Consider the following 18,964-nt stretch of genomic DNA (forward strand, 5'->3'; position numbering starts at 1 on the left):
AAAAAAAACAAATGGAGGACACGTTTGTCAATTGCGTTTAATTGCAGAGAAAAAAAGTATTTTTCAAGCAAGAAAAACAGAAAGCATAGAAGTACATTTATTTTAAAGAAACAGTGTTCTCACAATAAAAGAGAAAACCTTAATAAGCAAAGCAAGACATCATACGAGAACCGAAGTAGTAGTTACCGGCAGAATACCAAAATTGCCAAGCATAATTCAAATGATAAATCCAGGAAGGAAGAACAAGGAAAAATAACACGACAAAAACGAGCAGATTAACAAAATCTCGCTCTCTTGTAAATAAAATAGAGACCGAAGCAGTACTGAACCTAATATAGAATAATTGAAAGCAGTCTTCATTGAATATCAAAAACAGAAAAGCAGTTATATATTGTCAACTTATTAAAAATATTGCTATGAATTTCCGTATCTCATATTTGTATTCTGTTATCGTGAGCTCAAGCAAGAAGAACGGTATAATGTACTACTAGATGTGCAGTGGGCAGTCTTGGAGATGTATTTGACAATGGATCCAGCCCACCTGATGCAGAACGTGAAACAAGCTGATCTTTGGTTTCCAACCGGCCGAGTGCAACAGCCCTACAATGGATTGCTGATGAATCGTCCTGGGCCGGAGAATGATAAGTTTTCCTAAATTACAATTTTTAATTGAATTAACGCAAAACAATGTTTGGAATTTGTAACCGAAGGTATGTACCTGTAGTGTTGATATATTCAGTGAAGTGTAACCTAAAAGTCAAGCTCTCGCGAATAAGCTACGTTAGAATCGATACATAAGACTGGAGTAACTTTCAATGTGTATAAATCAGAATACAATGCAACAGCCGTAGAAATCCTGCCATTGATATTATGAATAGGTAAAGTTTACTACGACAGAAAAAGATCAGTTGGATAGAGAAACCTAATGTTTATTTGGAAATCATAATTATACGGTTGAGTATTCTACATCGAGGGAAATATGTCTATGAGAAGAGATTGAGATAAAGAGGAAATGGATACGTTAAGAGAGGATTATGGTTGAAATAAGTAAGCTACGTGTTGAATTGAAGGAAATGAATAATCAAAGAGAACCGATGTTAGGAAGGCACAGAAGAGATGGAATTAATGAGATATGATCCCGACATTCAGTTGTAAGGAGTCTTTTCTTGTTAATTATTTTCTTGTATGTAAATATGTATACAATTTATTTCTGTACTCTACTTGTTTGTACAGGCCATACACTAAAGTAAATGAGACGTGTAGCTTAGGCCTGTGTCTTGTACAGGCAGTACGGAGATCAAAGGAAATCTCATCGAGGGAGCAAAGGAGACCTAGGTTAGTGAATGTAAAGCCAAGTCCATCTTATTATAACCAAATTCATGAAATAAAATTATGTTATGAGTTACCCATGATAAAACACCCCATATGTGTGTTTCATATGATAATATACACTGTATATGGTTGAAAGAATTAATGCTGATATCGGTAGTCTTAATTAAGCTGTTCAATGGATTTTAAGAGCTGAAATCACGTAAGAGGAGTGTTATACTACATTGATAGTTGGACATATGTTTCCAGATGAGAACTGTAATCAATTAAGAATGAATAGAATTAGAGTTCTGTTAAAGACTTTCACTTTCTGAGGTTATGACATATGATTGAAGTATTCAAGTAAATTACGGTTAAGCTAGTAGATGCAAGATTTTGCTTGGCAACGAAAACTGTGAAACTTAGCATATCATTCCAAGGTAGTCATAAATAATCATGTTGGAAAAGCAATTTAGTGGTCCAAAATAATTTCAAATTTAGGAAATTGGTAGATACATTGTAAATAAGATTCTTTTAAGAGAAGTCAGCATGTCAGTGGATATTATTTGAAATAAATAACTTCAGTCACTGGAATAAAAAGTTATATGTTAGGTTAGCTCATGTCAAGCAAGGGATGATCATACTTGGAAAACGAAGACGTACCCTACTTGTAAATAGAACTATTCCCATGTGATTTATTTGATTTTCAAGAGTTATGAAATGAGCCGTTATTTTAATTTTCTTTCCAAGACATTTATTTAACTTTAATAAACCATATAGTTAAGATAAACCATGTGTGGTGAAGTTATTTATAGGTAGGAGCTGTAGAATAAGTTTATAGATGTGAGATGCGATTCTTGTTTCTTTAAGTCATTTAATCTGGTACGTAGGGTGGAGACACCCATCTGAGGTATTGATAGGCTATTATTTTAGGAGCACCGTACCACTCCTCAGATCCCACGTTAAGCGAAGATACAGTGAAACCTCGATTCTCCGTTTTTCGAGGGACCATGAAAATAAAACGTACAACACGGGAAAACGGAACATCCGGGAATGAATGAAAACCATCAACAATTTGGCTAAACATCACAAAAATGAAATATGTATAATTATAATCTTACAAAAACTCCTAAACCAAACCAAACTACAGCCCCAGTGGGACTTTGCCTGCCAAGCGACCGCTGTTCAGCCCGAAGGCCTGCAGATTACGAGGTGCACATGGTCAGTGCGACGAATCCTCTCGGCCGATATTCCTCGCTCTGTAGGTCGGGGTCGCCATCTCACCATTAGATAGCTGCACAATTAAAGGTAATCACGTAGGCTGAGTGGACCTGGAATCACACTTATATCCAGGTAAAATTGCCTGACCTTGTCGCAATCGAACCCGGGCCCTCTGGATGGGAGGCGGGCATGTTAGACCGCGAAACCGCATTAATTACCGATACGCGAGTTCAAAATCTCGAGACTTTATATTCAGTTTTACAGGGGACTCTTCGTCAGTTTCCTGTGAAAACAACTTTCAGTTCAGCAACTTTGATTAGCCTAGCCAAACTCTTCGAAAAATCTAATAATGCCAAGCCAAACGACAATCGACCACAAGTAGTTTTTAATTCTCTCATCTAATAAAATAAAGCACATTAGATACAAAAGCACCCAAAATGATAGCGAAACCCGTTCATTTCTTAATCTTTCATTGTAATTTGGTCCCCGGTATACTGTTCGTAGTCAGTTTCTGAAAATCTCATACCGTGCAAATTAGGTCTACATCGACTTTTTAAAGGTTATGTTGAACTCGAAAACATGGTTTCAAATGTAAGTATCGATTCTTAAAAGTTCTCAAATGCATTATATTCAATTCTGCGCGTCACAAATCCAATCAAATTGGAAAGATAAAAGAAATATCAAAACTTCAGAAATTACGGTTATTCGTGACCTTGAGGTCATCTGTAAAGCGCGCTCGCTGCACATGTCAGTACGAGTTTGAAATGATACCAACCATTTAAAATGTAACGTGCGCAAATAAAACAACTGCGGTTTTTTGGTATTTTAACATGAAAACGTAAAATTTCCAGTCTTACAGTAATAGGCAATGCCAAAACCTCCCATGGCTTTTTTTTTTTTGTAATGTAAGGTGCAACATCTGTTTTGGTCTCGCTAACATAATCATGTAGGATAATATCAAAAATACTGAATTTGTTTTAAGAAGGAGCAGTTTCGATTCCTGCCTGAAAGCCCAGTTACTCTGCAGTGCCCTGAGCAAAGTGCCGAAAACCTCTTCGGCAGTACGAACGAAAAAAAAGTAAAAATATAAACATCTAACCCTGGACATAATATGGACGTTTTATAAGTGCGAACATTCGACGAAACTCGTTCCGTCTTCAAGCAAAGCTGTCGAAATGCGCCGTGTCTCCTTGCAATTATTGTTGTGGCCACTTTCTGCTTTATGATTTTCCGAGATTCTCTAAACAATACCACCCGAATGCGATGCTAAGGTGGTCCCTTATGCAAGTTCACCGCCGATCGCTTTTCCAGTACGGGAACAGTACTTGCTTTAATTATCGCAGTGACGGGGCGTTAACGCCAAGATCCATAAATATGCCATAGCCGTCCTTTCGTGAGATACAGTTTATTAAAAAACGATTGATCGAGGATTTAGCGTTGATGGGACTGGAATTTCTGGACGGTTGATCTGGGAAATCGTTTCTTCGAGGAACGGATAATGCGGGACTTTTACAACGTGATTTAATTACGATGCTCGCGGGACCATGTAATTTGAATGCATATTCCGGGAAAACGTATTTCCCGGGAATGGATAATCGAGGTTCCACTGTACTTACATAACTATACCCTGAGATCATCTGAGTTGACAGAGAATTTTAATACGCCTCTACTGGACACAGTAAGGTGCAACCTCTTAGCCTTTATACGGCAAAGAACGTTATCGTGGAAATAATAACGTATGCACTTCAACATATGCACGGAATCAGAAAATGCCCACACTTGCCTTTGATGATCTGACTTCCATCACACGTAAAGCCAATTACTTTCACCCCAGCTTGTTCCAATTGAATTATGACCTGAATTATTATTTTAGCTGTAGATCTCCAGAAGTTGCATTCTTGCTAACATACACTGCTACAGGCTGGATCCAGCTGTGCAACAAAGAGACAAACATAAATACAAGTGCGCGATTGGCAAGGACATTCTTCTTGTCATAGGAAGTTTCATTTAAATCAACAAACACCGGGCAAGTTGTCTGCGCGGCTGTGAGCTTGCATCTGGGAGATAGTGGGTTCGAATACCACCGTTGGCAGCCCTGAAGATTGTTTTCCGTGATTTCCCATTTTCACACAAGGCAAATGCTGGGGTTGTACCTTAATTCAGGCCACGACCGCTTCCTTCCCACTTCTAGGTCTTTCCTATCCCATCGTCGCCATAAGACCTATCTGTGTCGGTGCGATGTAAAGCAAATTGAAAAAAAAAAGTCAACTGTCAGTGTAATTGTATTAAATCTAATGTCTTCTCTCAATTTCACTTCATTAAAAATCACTATTCCTAGTCGCTTGCCTTCGTCTTGCTCGTTTAAATAAAAATCTTTAATTGCATTCACGGCATATATTAACACCATAATTACATTAGAACCCTTTGCACAGTCATCTCAAATGAGCTTCGATAGGGAGAGGAAGTAACTCATGGGTCAAACAATGTCTATAACCTTCAGGAAATGATTTTCAAAAGCAAACTATCTAATATAAATTAATTAGAATAACGCATATGGTACCTTTGGGTCCGGTGTTACATTTTTTGAGCATTGTGTCCACAATTATGTTTTGTTTCTTGGTAAGGAACTTAAGACTCTTCAGCTTCACTTGACACACTGACTATTTGTAATCTGCTTTAATTTAGCTCTGCATGAAATTTATTTTTGGTTCTAATTAAATTCCTTGCCTCCTCAAATTTAGAATAGTTCTAGAAGCAGCATCTTCATCATCACTATCAGCTACTCTATAGGGCAAACTATTAAGTTTTTTAGATGTAGAGGGAAAATTTAGTCCATTACATTCTAAGATACTACTGTTAATATTGTCATTTCCAACATGTTCTTTGAGTAACTCTCGTTTCAGTGGGAGTTTTCGAATTTTCATGGACATGCTTAAATAGGACAGTCGGTTTGGAAAAATGTGAGGGACAGCTCCCGCTTTAACTTTTTCTCCAATAATAATAATAATAATAATAATAATAATAATAATAAATAATAAAGGCTACCTTCAAAATAAGATCTTCCGCAAAATGACACACATCCTAGACTTATGCGTAAGCTACATATCCTTTCTTGGGATCGCTCTAGCTCACTCGGTGAAATGCTGCTGATTTTGAGGTGGTGAGAAGAAACTTTCACATTCACCTAACCTGTAACCAGATCAACACCCCGGCACAAAGCAAGACAGCATTTTCACACACTATATTCCAAACTATAGTTATACTAAAATAAATCACTCCCGCTACAAGTAAAAACGCGCGCACCTAGTATAAACAATGCTACCTGTTCATCCAAAGCGATCGTTGCGCTGCAGTGGCAAATCTCCGCACTGTAGCCGCTACTACAAATACCAATTAAATTAAATGATATTAAAAACAATGTAGGGGTTAGTGTGTTAATGATATGAGAACGGATGATTACATGGTTGGTCAGCTTAAAAACAATGTCTATTTATTTGAATAGTTGTTAAAAATTTCATTTTGTTACATTAAAATGTCTGTTTGCAGTTAAAAGTTTTAAAAAATGTTTGACTTGGTAACACTGTTCAAATTATTTGAATGTTTTATCTTCTGTTCCTTTTTCCTTCTTTCTTGAGAAAAATTTTTCGTGATAATGTCACCTTTCCCGTAACAATTTCCCATTTGACCGTAATTCCGTATTCATGAGGTGAAATCCGTAATAATTACGGACAATCCGTATTAGTTGGCACCTCTGCATCACTCACCCCTTTGGCTGGCACAGGAAGGAGGTTATGGCCTACAAAGAGAACACTCCACTGATCTCAAGAGTCACTTTCTTGTCACTTGTCTTTCCCAAACTACAGTGACTTTCTAAACACGCACGAACTAAATACACTAACCAATACATGGACGTAAATAAAACTACAGATTTTTTAAACACTGAACTACTAAACCTCTATTTTACTAAATTATACTGTTCTATACTAGAGAGTTAAAAGACTGATATTAAAAACACAAATTACAGAAGAAAAAGGTAAAAGATCGCGAACCATACCAAATACCATATACACTGAGCGAGAAGGTTAACCACGTGGTGAATGTAAACAGAGTTGGCAACTAGGTTTCACGATCGCACTCTGCCGATACAAGTCAATATGAATGACAGCTTGGGATTGGTTAGATGACAGAGCCAAAATTGACCAAAACATCAATTTAGAAGCAAAGCAGTGCGGAATATAATTTAAAATGCCAAAAATAAACAGTAAGACTGTAAGAAAAAAATTAAAACACTTGGAAAAAACTCTAGAAATTATATACCTCAACTTACGCGCCTCTAAAGACATGCCTTTGTTTGAATCCTTATCATTGGCACCTTTCTTCTTCTGCATGTCTTGCAATTTTTTCTGGTTCTTCATGCGAGCCAGTTCACGTTGGTTACCTCCTGAAAAGGAGGATGAGAAAATGTACTCTGAATTTCAGCAAATTACCATAAATAACACAGAAAAATAGTGAAATAAACTTTTAACTTATTTGGCATGTTTAGTACATATAGTACTGAAGAGATTTTAAGTACAGAACAAAAATGGCCAACCAGATAAGAGTGAGATCTGAACCCACAACCTTCCAATTTTATGTAGTACCAGACCAGAAGCTCAGTTTCTTTCCAGCAGAACAAACATTACCTAGACCACCATAGCTCAATTGTAGAGCATCTGATGTGAAATCACAAGGTTGCAAGTTTGCATCCCATAATAAAGATATGGATTCCCATAGGGAACCTGAAGTATTTGTTCCAAATGAATAAATTTATAATACCAATATAGTTGGTATTATTCGTATCCGATGGATGAATTTTTGTTCTGCACTGAATAGCTCTAAGTATGCATATGCACTGAACATGACCTAGTAAGTTAAAAGTATACTTAAGAGTACAATGCAGCCATGAAAATTAAACATTCATTGAACTGGCACACAGCAGGTGACAAGTGCACACGCTGTAGCTCGGACACTTTTCAACAGAACATGCATGACGTAGGCCACCATAGATTAACAGTAGAGCAGCAGACACAAAATCGGGAGGTTGCACGTTTGATCTGACTGGTGTCCGGTTGGCCATTTATGTTATGTACTGAACATCTGTTTGGTACGTAACCATATGACCTAAGCAACTAAAAATGTTGAAAGTTTATTTTGGTGCAATGCAGTTGTGAAAAATTAATGATATTCAAAGAGAAAATTCCTCAAAACTCCCAGCCGAGATATCCTGCACCATTATCCACAAAATCTTGGAAGTACAACCAAGAATTATTCTGCAACAAGTTAACATTCCGTCATGCTGAGAGTTTATACTGGGTACCATGTTCTACAAAAAAACAATTTTTTTAAATGTCAGTTCAATGGGATCAATATCATCCTCCAATCTTAATGCATCTCACTGAAATTTTCCAAAAGTTGGACAATTCCTCCTGTTTTCTTGCAAGTTAAATTGTTTACGAAATGAAAAGATGAAATGCGTATTTTTTTCAAATGTACATACACAGCAGAAAATGCTCCTGATCTTATCAGTCCTGCTTTCAATGGAAACTTTTGTTCGACTACTTAACAGTACCATTCCCGCACATATCTACATGTAAATATTTTGAACTTTTGATCAAAATTACTCTAGGTGGGAGCCGAAAATATCCTGGTGACTGAAGGGGGCTGACACACCTCCAAAAACAGAACATGCAGACGAACGGGCAGCCCAATTGCAGGGAGTTTCAAAATATTGGGACACCACCTCTGAAGGAGTCATCAATATCAATCACTACTGATCTGCATTTAGGGCAGTCGCCCAGGTGGCAGATTCCCTATCTGTTGTTTTCCTAGCCTTTTCTTAAATGATCGCAAAGAAATTGGAAAATTACTGAATATTTCCCTTGGTAAGTTATTCCAATCCCTAACTCCCCTTCCTAAATAAATAAATAGAGAAGGCCTAGGCGAAGGGTAATGAGCCAGGACTTCAACAGCAACTTTGGTAAAAAAGATGGACTAGGACAGAGGACACAGCCCAGTACTACTCAGCATTAATATAATTAGAACGTATATTCTTCATTAAGGGCAGGCACCAGTTTCACCAGCAGTCTCTGTATTGGGGTGTTCTTTGGACATTGCTGTATGCTGATGACATTTTCAGCCACCACTACAGAGTAACTGTAGGGCTATCTATATTCAAAGATGGAGTGACCACCTAAAGCCAACTCAATCTGAGCTGAACCGTGCCTGTGGCATGTTCACATAGGTGACATTTCTCTATGCAAATGGCTTGTATCAGCCACATTTCCCAATAATTTATGTATCTCTAGTGATGTCCAGCAGAGGACAGCACCTTCAGCAGTAACACAGGGAGATCGTTCTTTTTACGAGAGCGGTAACGTTTTTCTCTTTGAAGCTCATCTTGTTGTGTATGTGGCAGATAACAATGGAAGCCACGATGATCGCGGTGGCGTTTTTGTGTCATAAATATTCATTTTAAGTCTTCAAGCTTTGGACATACATGCATTTTTCTTTTAAACTATTGATAATTACAGGTATGTTGGTTTGTTTTAAATCTTTGGTTTCGCGATGATTCATTGCTTACTTTCACAGTTGGTTGACATGCACCTTTCCTGCTCTGTTGTATGATATGGTTTGTGCGAGTGTGACTGTGATCTTGTGATGCTGGCAAATGGGTCTCTGTGTGGGTACGTTTTAGTGCACTGCGTGCTTTTATACTTCGTCATCCCAATAATAAGCCCTTCATCTCGACTCAAAGCTACATTCAGGTCGTACGAGGCGCGCAACACTGATGGATTTGGTATTCAACCACCCCGCCCGTAAAAACTGATCGCACGGTGCACGCTAATGCTTGAAATATGTGAGACCTGTTGGTGATGACCGTGTGGGTCATAATTTCTGAATTGTATTTGACTGTTATCCAAAAGGCCGTATTTCCCAATATTCTCATGTGTGTGAATGCTGGATGTGTGTGTGTGTTAATGAGAGGGGAGAGAAAAGGTGATATGTCTGTCGACCTGATTTATTGCTTTTGTTTATATCTGTGTCCTATGTTGTTCTCGGTACAGTTTTGTTTATCTAATTTTGGTCCCGTGGCGTGTGCTCGCTCGAGTGGCTGCCATGTTTGCTGCGTGTATTCTGTTTTGCGCATGCCTGTAGTATTCTTTGATCTATCATCTTTGATTTGGTCCAGCGATGTCTCTCACAGTCTCGTACCTATATCTCCATTCTTTTTATCTGCCTTTTGTTCTCCGTGCTGGGCGAGTTGTTGACGAGCTATTGATATTGATTGCATAATGGTGTAAGATGTGTTATGAATGGAAAGGCTTCTTGTAAAAGGGGCGACCTAAACTGAGATGTGAGAATGGTAATTACGCTGCCCTATGATGTAATGAAGGTGGTGTTGGAAGGCGCTGAGCTTATTAATATGTGTGATTGAGTATTGAAACAAGTGTAATTGAGCTCACGCCTTGATATGGAGATATTCATTTCTGAAAGGTACGTTCTTGTTAATAACCATTACATTCTTTTTATTTTCAATCATGGGTTCTATTCTTGTTCAATATTTGATTTCAATCTTATTAATAAACCCTAAATTTAATTCATTCTGTTTTTTATTGCTGGTAGTTGTAGTTTCACCCCTTGTTCACCGACGAGGGTCATTTCGAGCTCAGGGCTATGTCTCGGCCTTTCCTAGCCGGGGTCGACGCCTCAGTTATTCCCGATGTATGCGTTACTTTCGGTTTAATATCATAGTATTGATTTTTCTTGGGGATAGTATAGGGGTGGTTTGGCACAAATGATCCACACAGTCATCACCAACAGGTCTCACAAATTTCAAGCATTAGCGTGTAGCGTGCAATTAATTTTTTCAGGCCGGGTGGTTGAATACTTTATTCAACTCCATCAGTGTTGCGCACCGCATGCGACCTGAATGTAGCTTTGAGTTGAGACGAAGGGCTTATTATTTGGATGACTTATAAAAGCACGCAGTGCACCAAAACATACCCACACAGGGACCCATTTGCCAGCATCACAAGATCACAAAGTCACACTCACACAAACCATATCACACAACGGAGCAGGAAAGGTGCATGTCAACCAACTGTGAAAGTAAGCAATGAATCATCGCAAAACCAAAGATTTAAAACAAACCAACATACCTGTAATAATTAATGGTTTAAATTAAAAGAAAAATGCATGTATGTCCAAAGCTTGAAGACGTAAAATGAATATTTATGACAAAAACGCCACCTCGATCATCGTGGCTTCCATTGTTATCTGCCACATACACAACAAAAAGATGAGCTTCAAAGAGAAAAAAGTTACCGGTCTCGTAAAATGAACGATCTCCCTGTTTTACCGCTGAGGGTGCTGCCCTCTACTGGACATTACTAGAGATACACAAGTTATTGGGAAATGAGGCTGATACAAACCAATTGCATAGAGAAATGTCACCTATGTGAACATGCCACAGGCACGGTTCAGAGCCTAGATGTCAAGAAGATAAACTCTGAAAAGTATTCTAAGCACATCCACCATCAATATCAAAGATAGATGACACCCCTGCCTGGCAATACCAATATAGTGGTGGAAATATTTATTGCATCACCTTCTATAACTAACAATTTTTGTTATAATCATTGAATAACTGAGCTGAATTGGCCTTATTTCTCTCCATTTCTATCAGAATTGAATATATGCAATAATTTTTGTCAATTTTATTTTGCTCTTCATGTTTCTATAAAAAGGTTTGTTTTTTATAATTTAACACTTTCTTGAAAAATGGATGAAAGGGATATGTGAGCTATTCTGTTTGCTCTTCTGAAATATGAATACTAATTTAGAAAGAAACACTGCATATTAATGTTGTAACATAACACTGAACAATTTTAGTGTTTGTAAATGCAGCACCGCCGTCTTGATCCTCTTATACTGTCTGCTCTATGCCACTAGTTTAACACAGGAAAGGCGTGAATACCAATATTTCTTCAAGTCACCGTAAGAGCGCAGTAGTAGACGCACGTGTCTGGTCACTTCAGTTCGTACAAGAGATATTTTGCATAGAACTGTGAAATTAATTAATCATGTTTATGCTTATAGATATTTCAAAAGTGATTTTAAGGTGTACTTGTTTCTTTCCGTTTGTGCAAGGTATATTTTTTTGTAGAACTGAAACTTCAGATTCTTTCACCGAATTCAACTGTTGTGTACCATTTGCCAATCTCGGCAAGGTGGTTCGCAGCCACAAAAGATAAGACTCCATGAAATACTGTCTAGAAGGGAATTAAAGAGAAAAGCGGCTGTCGGCTTTATTTAGGCAAGGACCTAATAATGGAAGTAATTGCATCTATGCCCTTACACCTTATTTCAGAAGGTGATGGAGCATTCGTGACTCAGGCGGCAGTGCGCCGGGCTCTCACCGCTGGGCTCCGTGGTTCAAAAACCGGTCACTCCATGGGAGATTTGTGCTGGGCAAAGTGGAGACGGGACAGGGTTTTCTCCGGGCACTCCGGTTTTCCCTGTCAGTAATTTCATTCCAGCAACACTCTTGAATATCATTTCATTTGTCATTCATTAATCATTGCCCCAGATGAGCGCGACAGGCTTCGGCAGCTGACAATTCCTATCCTCACCGGTAGATGGCGGCTTCATTCATTCCATTCCTGACCCGGTTGAATGACTGGAAACAGGCTGCAGATTTTTTTTTTTTTTTTTTTCAGAAGGTGATTGAAGCCGTAGAGGATAGTGGATTCCTTGTGATAAGAATTGTGACAATCACAAAACCAGCGTCTTCATGTTTAGACATTTTGGACAACCTCAAATATCCCAATCAAACTAGAAACAGGAAATCAAATCCTAATTTGTGGGTACTTTGTTCGTGTTGAAGAGAGGATGAAGTATGACATTTGCGTCTGCAACATCTCACTGCCTAGAGCTTCGACACAGCTAAATGGAACTGATTATACATCAGGGCAAAGGAGGAGTTTGATACCCAAAACCTTGTTTTGTTGCTCTGGTGAAGTATCTACGGGAGTTCGTTTAAGCTGCTATGCCCCATTGTCGAAGTTTTTTAAACGTATTAGCGTAATGCGAGGACTTGCGATGTCTTCCCTTTCAAAATGTGTTTTGTTACAGTGTGAGGTGAAGGAACATCAGCAAACTTAGTGATATTATCCTAATCAAGTTCATAAGACCTCTTAACTGATACTGCATTGGCAAGAACACAAAAAGTACGGTACCATTCCAAGCCTTCTTCCAGGAAAATCTTTAAATTGTGCATGAAGAGGCCAACTGCAACTTCATAAGGTAATATTGCCGATATTTAATATGGTTGATGTAATCTACGAGCTTCAGTGAACATACGACCATACTGCATAGTGTTTTGTTGGCCGTCGTCATTAGAATAAGTTTGGAAGATTGTACTTCTATGCCTGCCATCTAGCAGAGAAATTTTGTCGTAGCCTAGTCGCAAAAAGCCTCACATAGAGCAGGCAGTATAGGATGATTGAGACGGCAGTGAAATGCAGCTGCCTCATATGAATGCACTTTTGCCATTAAATACTTTGTTGTTCCACCACGCACCTTAATCACTGATTGGCAGTGTGAAGGCATTGAAAGAATTAACTTTATAATGTAATCTTCACTCAGTTCATGAAACCACACACGCACAAGAGTCTCCAGCAGTTCCCATTTATTCCGTGGCTTATTTTTGGTGCCAGCATCTCCCATAACCTACCAAAAGTTCTCAATAGGATTGAGATTAGGGCTATTTCCAGGCCACACTAACACTCAAACCCCATTTTGTCTAAGGAAGGATTTTACTTGAAATGTAGAAATATGATATAATTAACCACGAACGTCATCTGCTTTATGCTTGATACAAATATTAATCACAAGAGTCGCCTCCAAAGCTCTGTGCCAAGGAGCAGAGTCATCCTGAAAAATCTCCAAATTGGTCTCTTACTGTTGGCGTAAGCTTCATTTCAAGGATGCTTATGTAGGCATCCGCGTTGACAGTGCCATTTATTAAGTCCAGATGACCTACTCCGTGACTGGAAATGCACCCCCAGACCATCTGTCCTTGTGGGTGTTTGACTGTGTGTTTTATACATGATGGCAAAAATTCTTCACCATTCCTTTGGCACTCAAACCCTTTTCCTTCTGAGCCATGCAGGTTAAATTTGGACTCATCTGGAAAGATTACTCTGTTTACATCTCTGGTGTTAATGTTGCACAAGCTTTTGCCCATTTTAGCTGCTGTTGTTGCATTGTCTGGGCAATAAAGGCTTCTGGGCTGGGCTGAGAGTCCAGCTCCCTGTAGTCTATTTCTTACAGTTTTACTGGTTACTAAGATGTCTCATTTCTTCCCAGTCTCACTTTAGTTCAGTTTATGACTGGCGACGACCCATGAGCGAAAGCCCTCTCAATACCCTGACTGACAGGAAACACCTTTATCCGATCTCTTCCTTTCTCACGATCAACATTTCCTTTCTCCTTGTATTTTTCAGTAACCTCAAAATCGTAGACTGATTAAAACCTGTCTTAGAGGCTATCTCTCTGGTGCTGAGACCAACAGATGAATAAGGAAGTACAGCAGCTTTCATTTCTGGCGTTAATTCAACTGACCTACCCATCTTCTCGCTGCAATGTCTCAATCCATTACAGAACAATTTAAAATAGTTTTACTTGAGTCCGCCTTGTCAATACACCTTATAATGAAAGAAAATTATTAATTTTACCCTACATGTTTCGGAAAATCATCCATTCCCTTCATCACTTTCTTGAAAAATGGATATAAGTAGATATGTGAGCTATTCTGTTTGCTCTTCTGAAATATGAATACTAATTTAGAAAGAAACACAGCATAAATGTTGTAACATAACACTGATCAATTTTAGTGTTTGTAAATGCAGCTGCCTGATATGAACACACTGTTCGTAGTGCCCACTAAATATTGTTTAGAGAAGAAGAAACTTGTGAAGAACAGTGCGATAATAAAGTTCTAATTAATTGTGCTTGGTGTACAAAAACTTGTGTTAACATAATGCAATTTATACCAGTCACTTCTGCTGCATGCATATATGTCCCGACACACCATAACTCCGAGCTGGCTCAGGGATGTCCAGCTGCGCCACCTGTCATGCTTGTGTACCAGGATTCCAGGTATGATTTTGGAGTCTTGCAGTTAAATCCAGAGGCCAATTCTCTGCACTCTATCCTATTTACAGTACAACGATTGTCAAAAAATTTCAAGATAGGTTTTGACCTGTCTTACCTCAGTATTCTCCCCAGAAATTTTCGCCAACAGAGTGGCAGGAATTAGCAGCCGAGCGGGAAATACTACGTAAAGAATTAATATGACCAAATTCAGTTTATTCCCTCAGCGCATTAACAATAACAGACAGGTAAACATTACCTGCAAAATTGAACTATTTTAGTGTTATCACGAACAAGACATAAGAGTATTTTGAACTTCGTATTCTGCTGCTCGTTCATCATCATGTAACACCGGGACTTACCGCTTGGTTGTTGTGGAATGCCATGCGGAATCTAGTGCTCGCATGGGGTTCGATGTTAATCCAGACACTGCTCGCGCACGATGAGTGATAAAGATGAACATTTGAACTCCGGTGTAACTGATACAATTACGCTGACAATAATGAAGATTTATCATTTAAATAAACAGTTTTACAGTATTTACATTTTAATTTGTACCACCCAATGATTCAAATATGCAGTAATGTTGTGAAACTAACATATCTAGGTTCTGTTAGCTGGACGCTCTGTAAAAACGGCAGGGCGGTGCGCCTATTAAAAAGGTGCTAGGGAGAACACTGTACCTGATACTTCCCGTGTGTGGTGGATGATAGGAAAGATGTGGACGGATATGATATAGAATGAGACGACAGGAGAGATGTCTGGTGTTGTGGAAATATCAAGGAAGATGCACGAGAAAAGGATGACATTATGATAGAGAACAAGGGTAAGCAGCCTGCAAGTGATGGGAAGACTAGCAAGAGGAAGGCAGAAGAAGAGATGGAAAGTCTGTGTGCCAGAGGACTCAAAAGAGAAGGGAATGGGTGAGGAGGATGCACTGGACAGGAAGAGCTTTGAACAGCAGCCCCTAATTAAGAACAGGGTAAAGGCAATAACTTCATACCTATATGTGACAATGCTCAATCCCACGCTGCTCGAATGTCAGACTTCCTGGAAGAGATGGGAATCATCAGCATGGGAGTAGCCTGCATGTAGCCCCAACCTTTCTCACCGAGCATGTATGGGATATAGTTGGATAATATCGCATTTGTCTATGAGGTCTCCAAAATCTGAGTGAACTTCAGCTGGCTGTTATTGAGGAATGGGAAATAGTTCAGCAAGTTGATATTCACACCCTTATTTCAACCACGCCAAAAAGGATGCATACTGTTATTCGAGTCGAGGGTTGCAACACCTCACCAAAAGCTGACTGAATGTGCATAGATGTTTTACGTACAAAATGTTAAGTATGAAAAATTAACAGACGGGCGGTTAAATTTTCTGTACTAACATTTGCATCACATCGCAGCGATCATATAAACCTCATTAATTCTCATTTCAAGACAAACATTATTGCAAAAAATGATCCTTCCCATAAAAAGTGAAGTTGCATTTTATCTTCAGTTCTGTTAGTTACAATATAATGCACCTTCATTTTGGGTTCATTAAATTTATATTCTTTGAAATCATTCAAGGCTAATTGATTTTGGCTAGCAGTTTGTCAGGCTTTTTACCTTAGGCCAATTTCTAAACTATCACAAGAAAAACACATGCATTATTTTGACATCCTGTTAAACAGTCACATTTAAAACTTAGTTCAGTTAAATAGATCAGGATTATGTACTGGTGGGGAGATGTAGCAAGAACTAAACAAAGAGATGCACAGTAACTCAAGGCCACTGTGGGGAGTTGACAGTAGACAGACCTCTAGCATGAAAAAAGAAAAACATACTGAACATATAGCAGTCATGGTGGTTCCTCCCCTTATTCCCCTCCTAACGCATCTTTGCGGTCGAGCCAGAGTCCGTGCGGACAGGCGGGAAAGCAAGAACCTTCCTCACTGCTCATTTGGTTCATGCTTTTTCCCTTTCCTGAACAGACGTTCTCTACCCCAACAGCATATTAAAATTCAATAAACATTGTCAAAACTGAAGCTGAAATAGCAAAAAAATCTACCGCTGATCAATCCTGAAGGCAAAAATGTTTGGCAAGTAAGTAGGGAGGTCATGAATGAAAATGTAGCAGTTCTTTACAACCTCCAACAGACCGAGTTTGTACCCAGTATTATGAACAAAGTATACAAGAAAAACAAAATGTAAAATATAATTTTTCTCAGGTTCTGCTTCAAGCATAACAGCATATAAGTTTATTCCATGACTCTTTGTGCGGAACAAGACTGAGAGTGATGATGGTTTCTTTCGGGCTTCTAAAGAAGATGCCCACTAAGAACTTTAGGAATCTTCCTCCTCCAAGATTAGCATAACAACAACTCCTAACCTTTCAACTGTACAATCTGCCATTAAATGACAAATAACAGAAAGACTGTTCCTGTAGAAGGTAAGTTATCTAAAATGTACAACAAAATATTCAATGTTGTTAAATCATATCTAAGTGGTCAGGTATTTGAGCTAGTTTTCAATCAAAATGCATGCTACAGCATACTGGTATGCTGTTGTGATATGTGACATGACCAAAGAGAACGAATCATTTAATTATTTTTACTTCAGGGCATGGCTGGATGAAAAGTACTTGTGAAATTACAGATTAAACATTGTTAACACTACTCACCCAATAACATTCATATTTACATCAACAATTAGACTGAATATCAGAAAAACAAAGAGATGCAACACAGACCAAATACAGCATGCAACAATTAACTAAATGCGACAGACATTAGAATTTTGTAATGAGTAATTTATTATCCAAAGCACATTGTGTGCATTTCTCTTAATAATAAATGTAAAGGGCATTAAAAATAAGTGCTATGAGCTTAAAGAAGTTTGCAAGATATGAGTTATGATCAAGGAATTCTGGTTGAATTAGCCATAGTTTTTAATTGTGACAGGCTTTCTTAATCCTTCTTGCTAAATTTCTGTTTAACCACTACTCAATTCAAACCCAACAGAATAAGACTAGAACAATTTTCCTGCCTATCACAACCCTACTTTCTGGTAGTGAAAATTGTCACTCTTTGAGGAACCAGTTCATTTCATGTTGCATGAAACTTAATCTTCCCCCAATCTGCCACCACAGTAGACATTTGCTGTTCGTAACAGCAAACTAATTTTCCCCAACTGCAAGTTTAAAAAAAAAAAACTGAAGTAGCCTATTACATTTTCAAAATACAGAGTAGAAAGAATTTCTCAGAATTAAAAATCCTAGATCCACACTTTAACTCGAGGTGAGAAAATTGAGTTTATACAAATCGTCAGAAATTGATGCGAGCATTTTATCTACGCCAATATTTAAAATATTGTCAGTAACAATTAGGCATAATGACAAACTGACGTAGTTTCAACCAAAATATGAAATAATTACAATGTATCACAATTTTCAAGATACACAAACACTCCGTGAAATAATTTCACAATTCTTTGAACTGAAAAGATAATACTTTCACCATAATCCGATGCCATTAATCACGTTTCTGTTAAGTTCTGCAATCAAATCCGATAATCTAAAGGGAAAATAAACAAGAGCATTTTATAACCCAGTTCCAACCATTGCAACAGAAATACTTCTGCTCAAGAAAGAAAACAAAGCCGTTAACAAGTAATTTAACGATAGGACAGAACATTACGGGAAAACACAGGACCACTAACTTGCTAAATAAATTCCCAACATACACAGAGCAAAATTGGAAAATGTAATAACTCTACACTCCGTCCCATACATTCTGTACTTACGGGTCATTTTCAATCAGTCTTGGCCTCCGACTAACAAGCTGAAAATTTAATGACCAAAATAGTTTGGGAAAAGCTTCTGCACCTAACTCTCTCGTTGCTGACGGATGGAATTTGATGATCAAATCCTTTGATTCCTTTCCTCTCAGAATTCAAACGTATGCCAATGAATATAGAGTTAACTGTCAGGAAAATTATGTAAACCTTTGAAATGAAAGTATAAGGTAACCACCACAAAAGACTCTAGCGCTAGTATCGATCGACTACAACTTACTATCAAGCAGTTATTTTCGCATGAATCATATTTAAAAGATACGAATACCTATGTCATATTCGGAAAAATTCCAAGCAAAAGAAGAGGAAAGTCCTGTTTGAACGAGAGTAAATTAAATGGAATTGTATTAAAAATGGACTGGATACCTCTTCTCAAATATGCATTCATTTATGCCCCAAAA

The 18,964-nt window shown here is 38.2% G+C and overlaps 1 long non-coding RNA gene across 2 annotated transcripts in view; it reads right to left on the reverse strand.

The window, feature by feature from the left end:
- The window catches only part of LOC136872039 (uncharacterized), a 66,105-nt gene extending 47,622 nt beyond the window's left edge, over window positions 1–18,483 (reverse strand). The window contains exons 1-3 of one of the 2 annotated variants that reach the window (XR_010859861.2): window positions 18,227–18,483; window positions 15,728–15,912; window positions 6,847–6,970 (exon numbers count right to left, since the gene is read on the reverse strand). This is a non-coding gene — a long non-coding RNA (uncharacterized lncRNA). Of the gene's footprint in view, window positions 1–6,846; window positions 6,971–15,727; window positions 15,913–18,220 lie in introns of both variants that reach the window. The other variant, XR_010859860.2, reaches the window with a different exon arrangement.
- Between the last annotated feature and the right edge of the window lie 481 nt (window positions 18,484–18,964).

Source organism: Anabrus simplex, chromosome 4, assembly GCF_040414725.1.
Source record: "Anabrus simplex isolate iqAnaSimp1 chromosome 4, ASM4041472v1, whole genome shotgun sequence".
Lineage (NCBI taxonomy): Eukaryota > Metazoa > Arthropoda > Insecta > Orthoptera > Tettigoniidae > Anabrus > Anabrus simplex.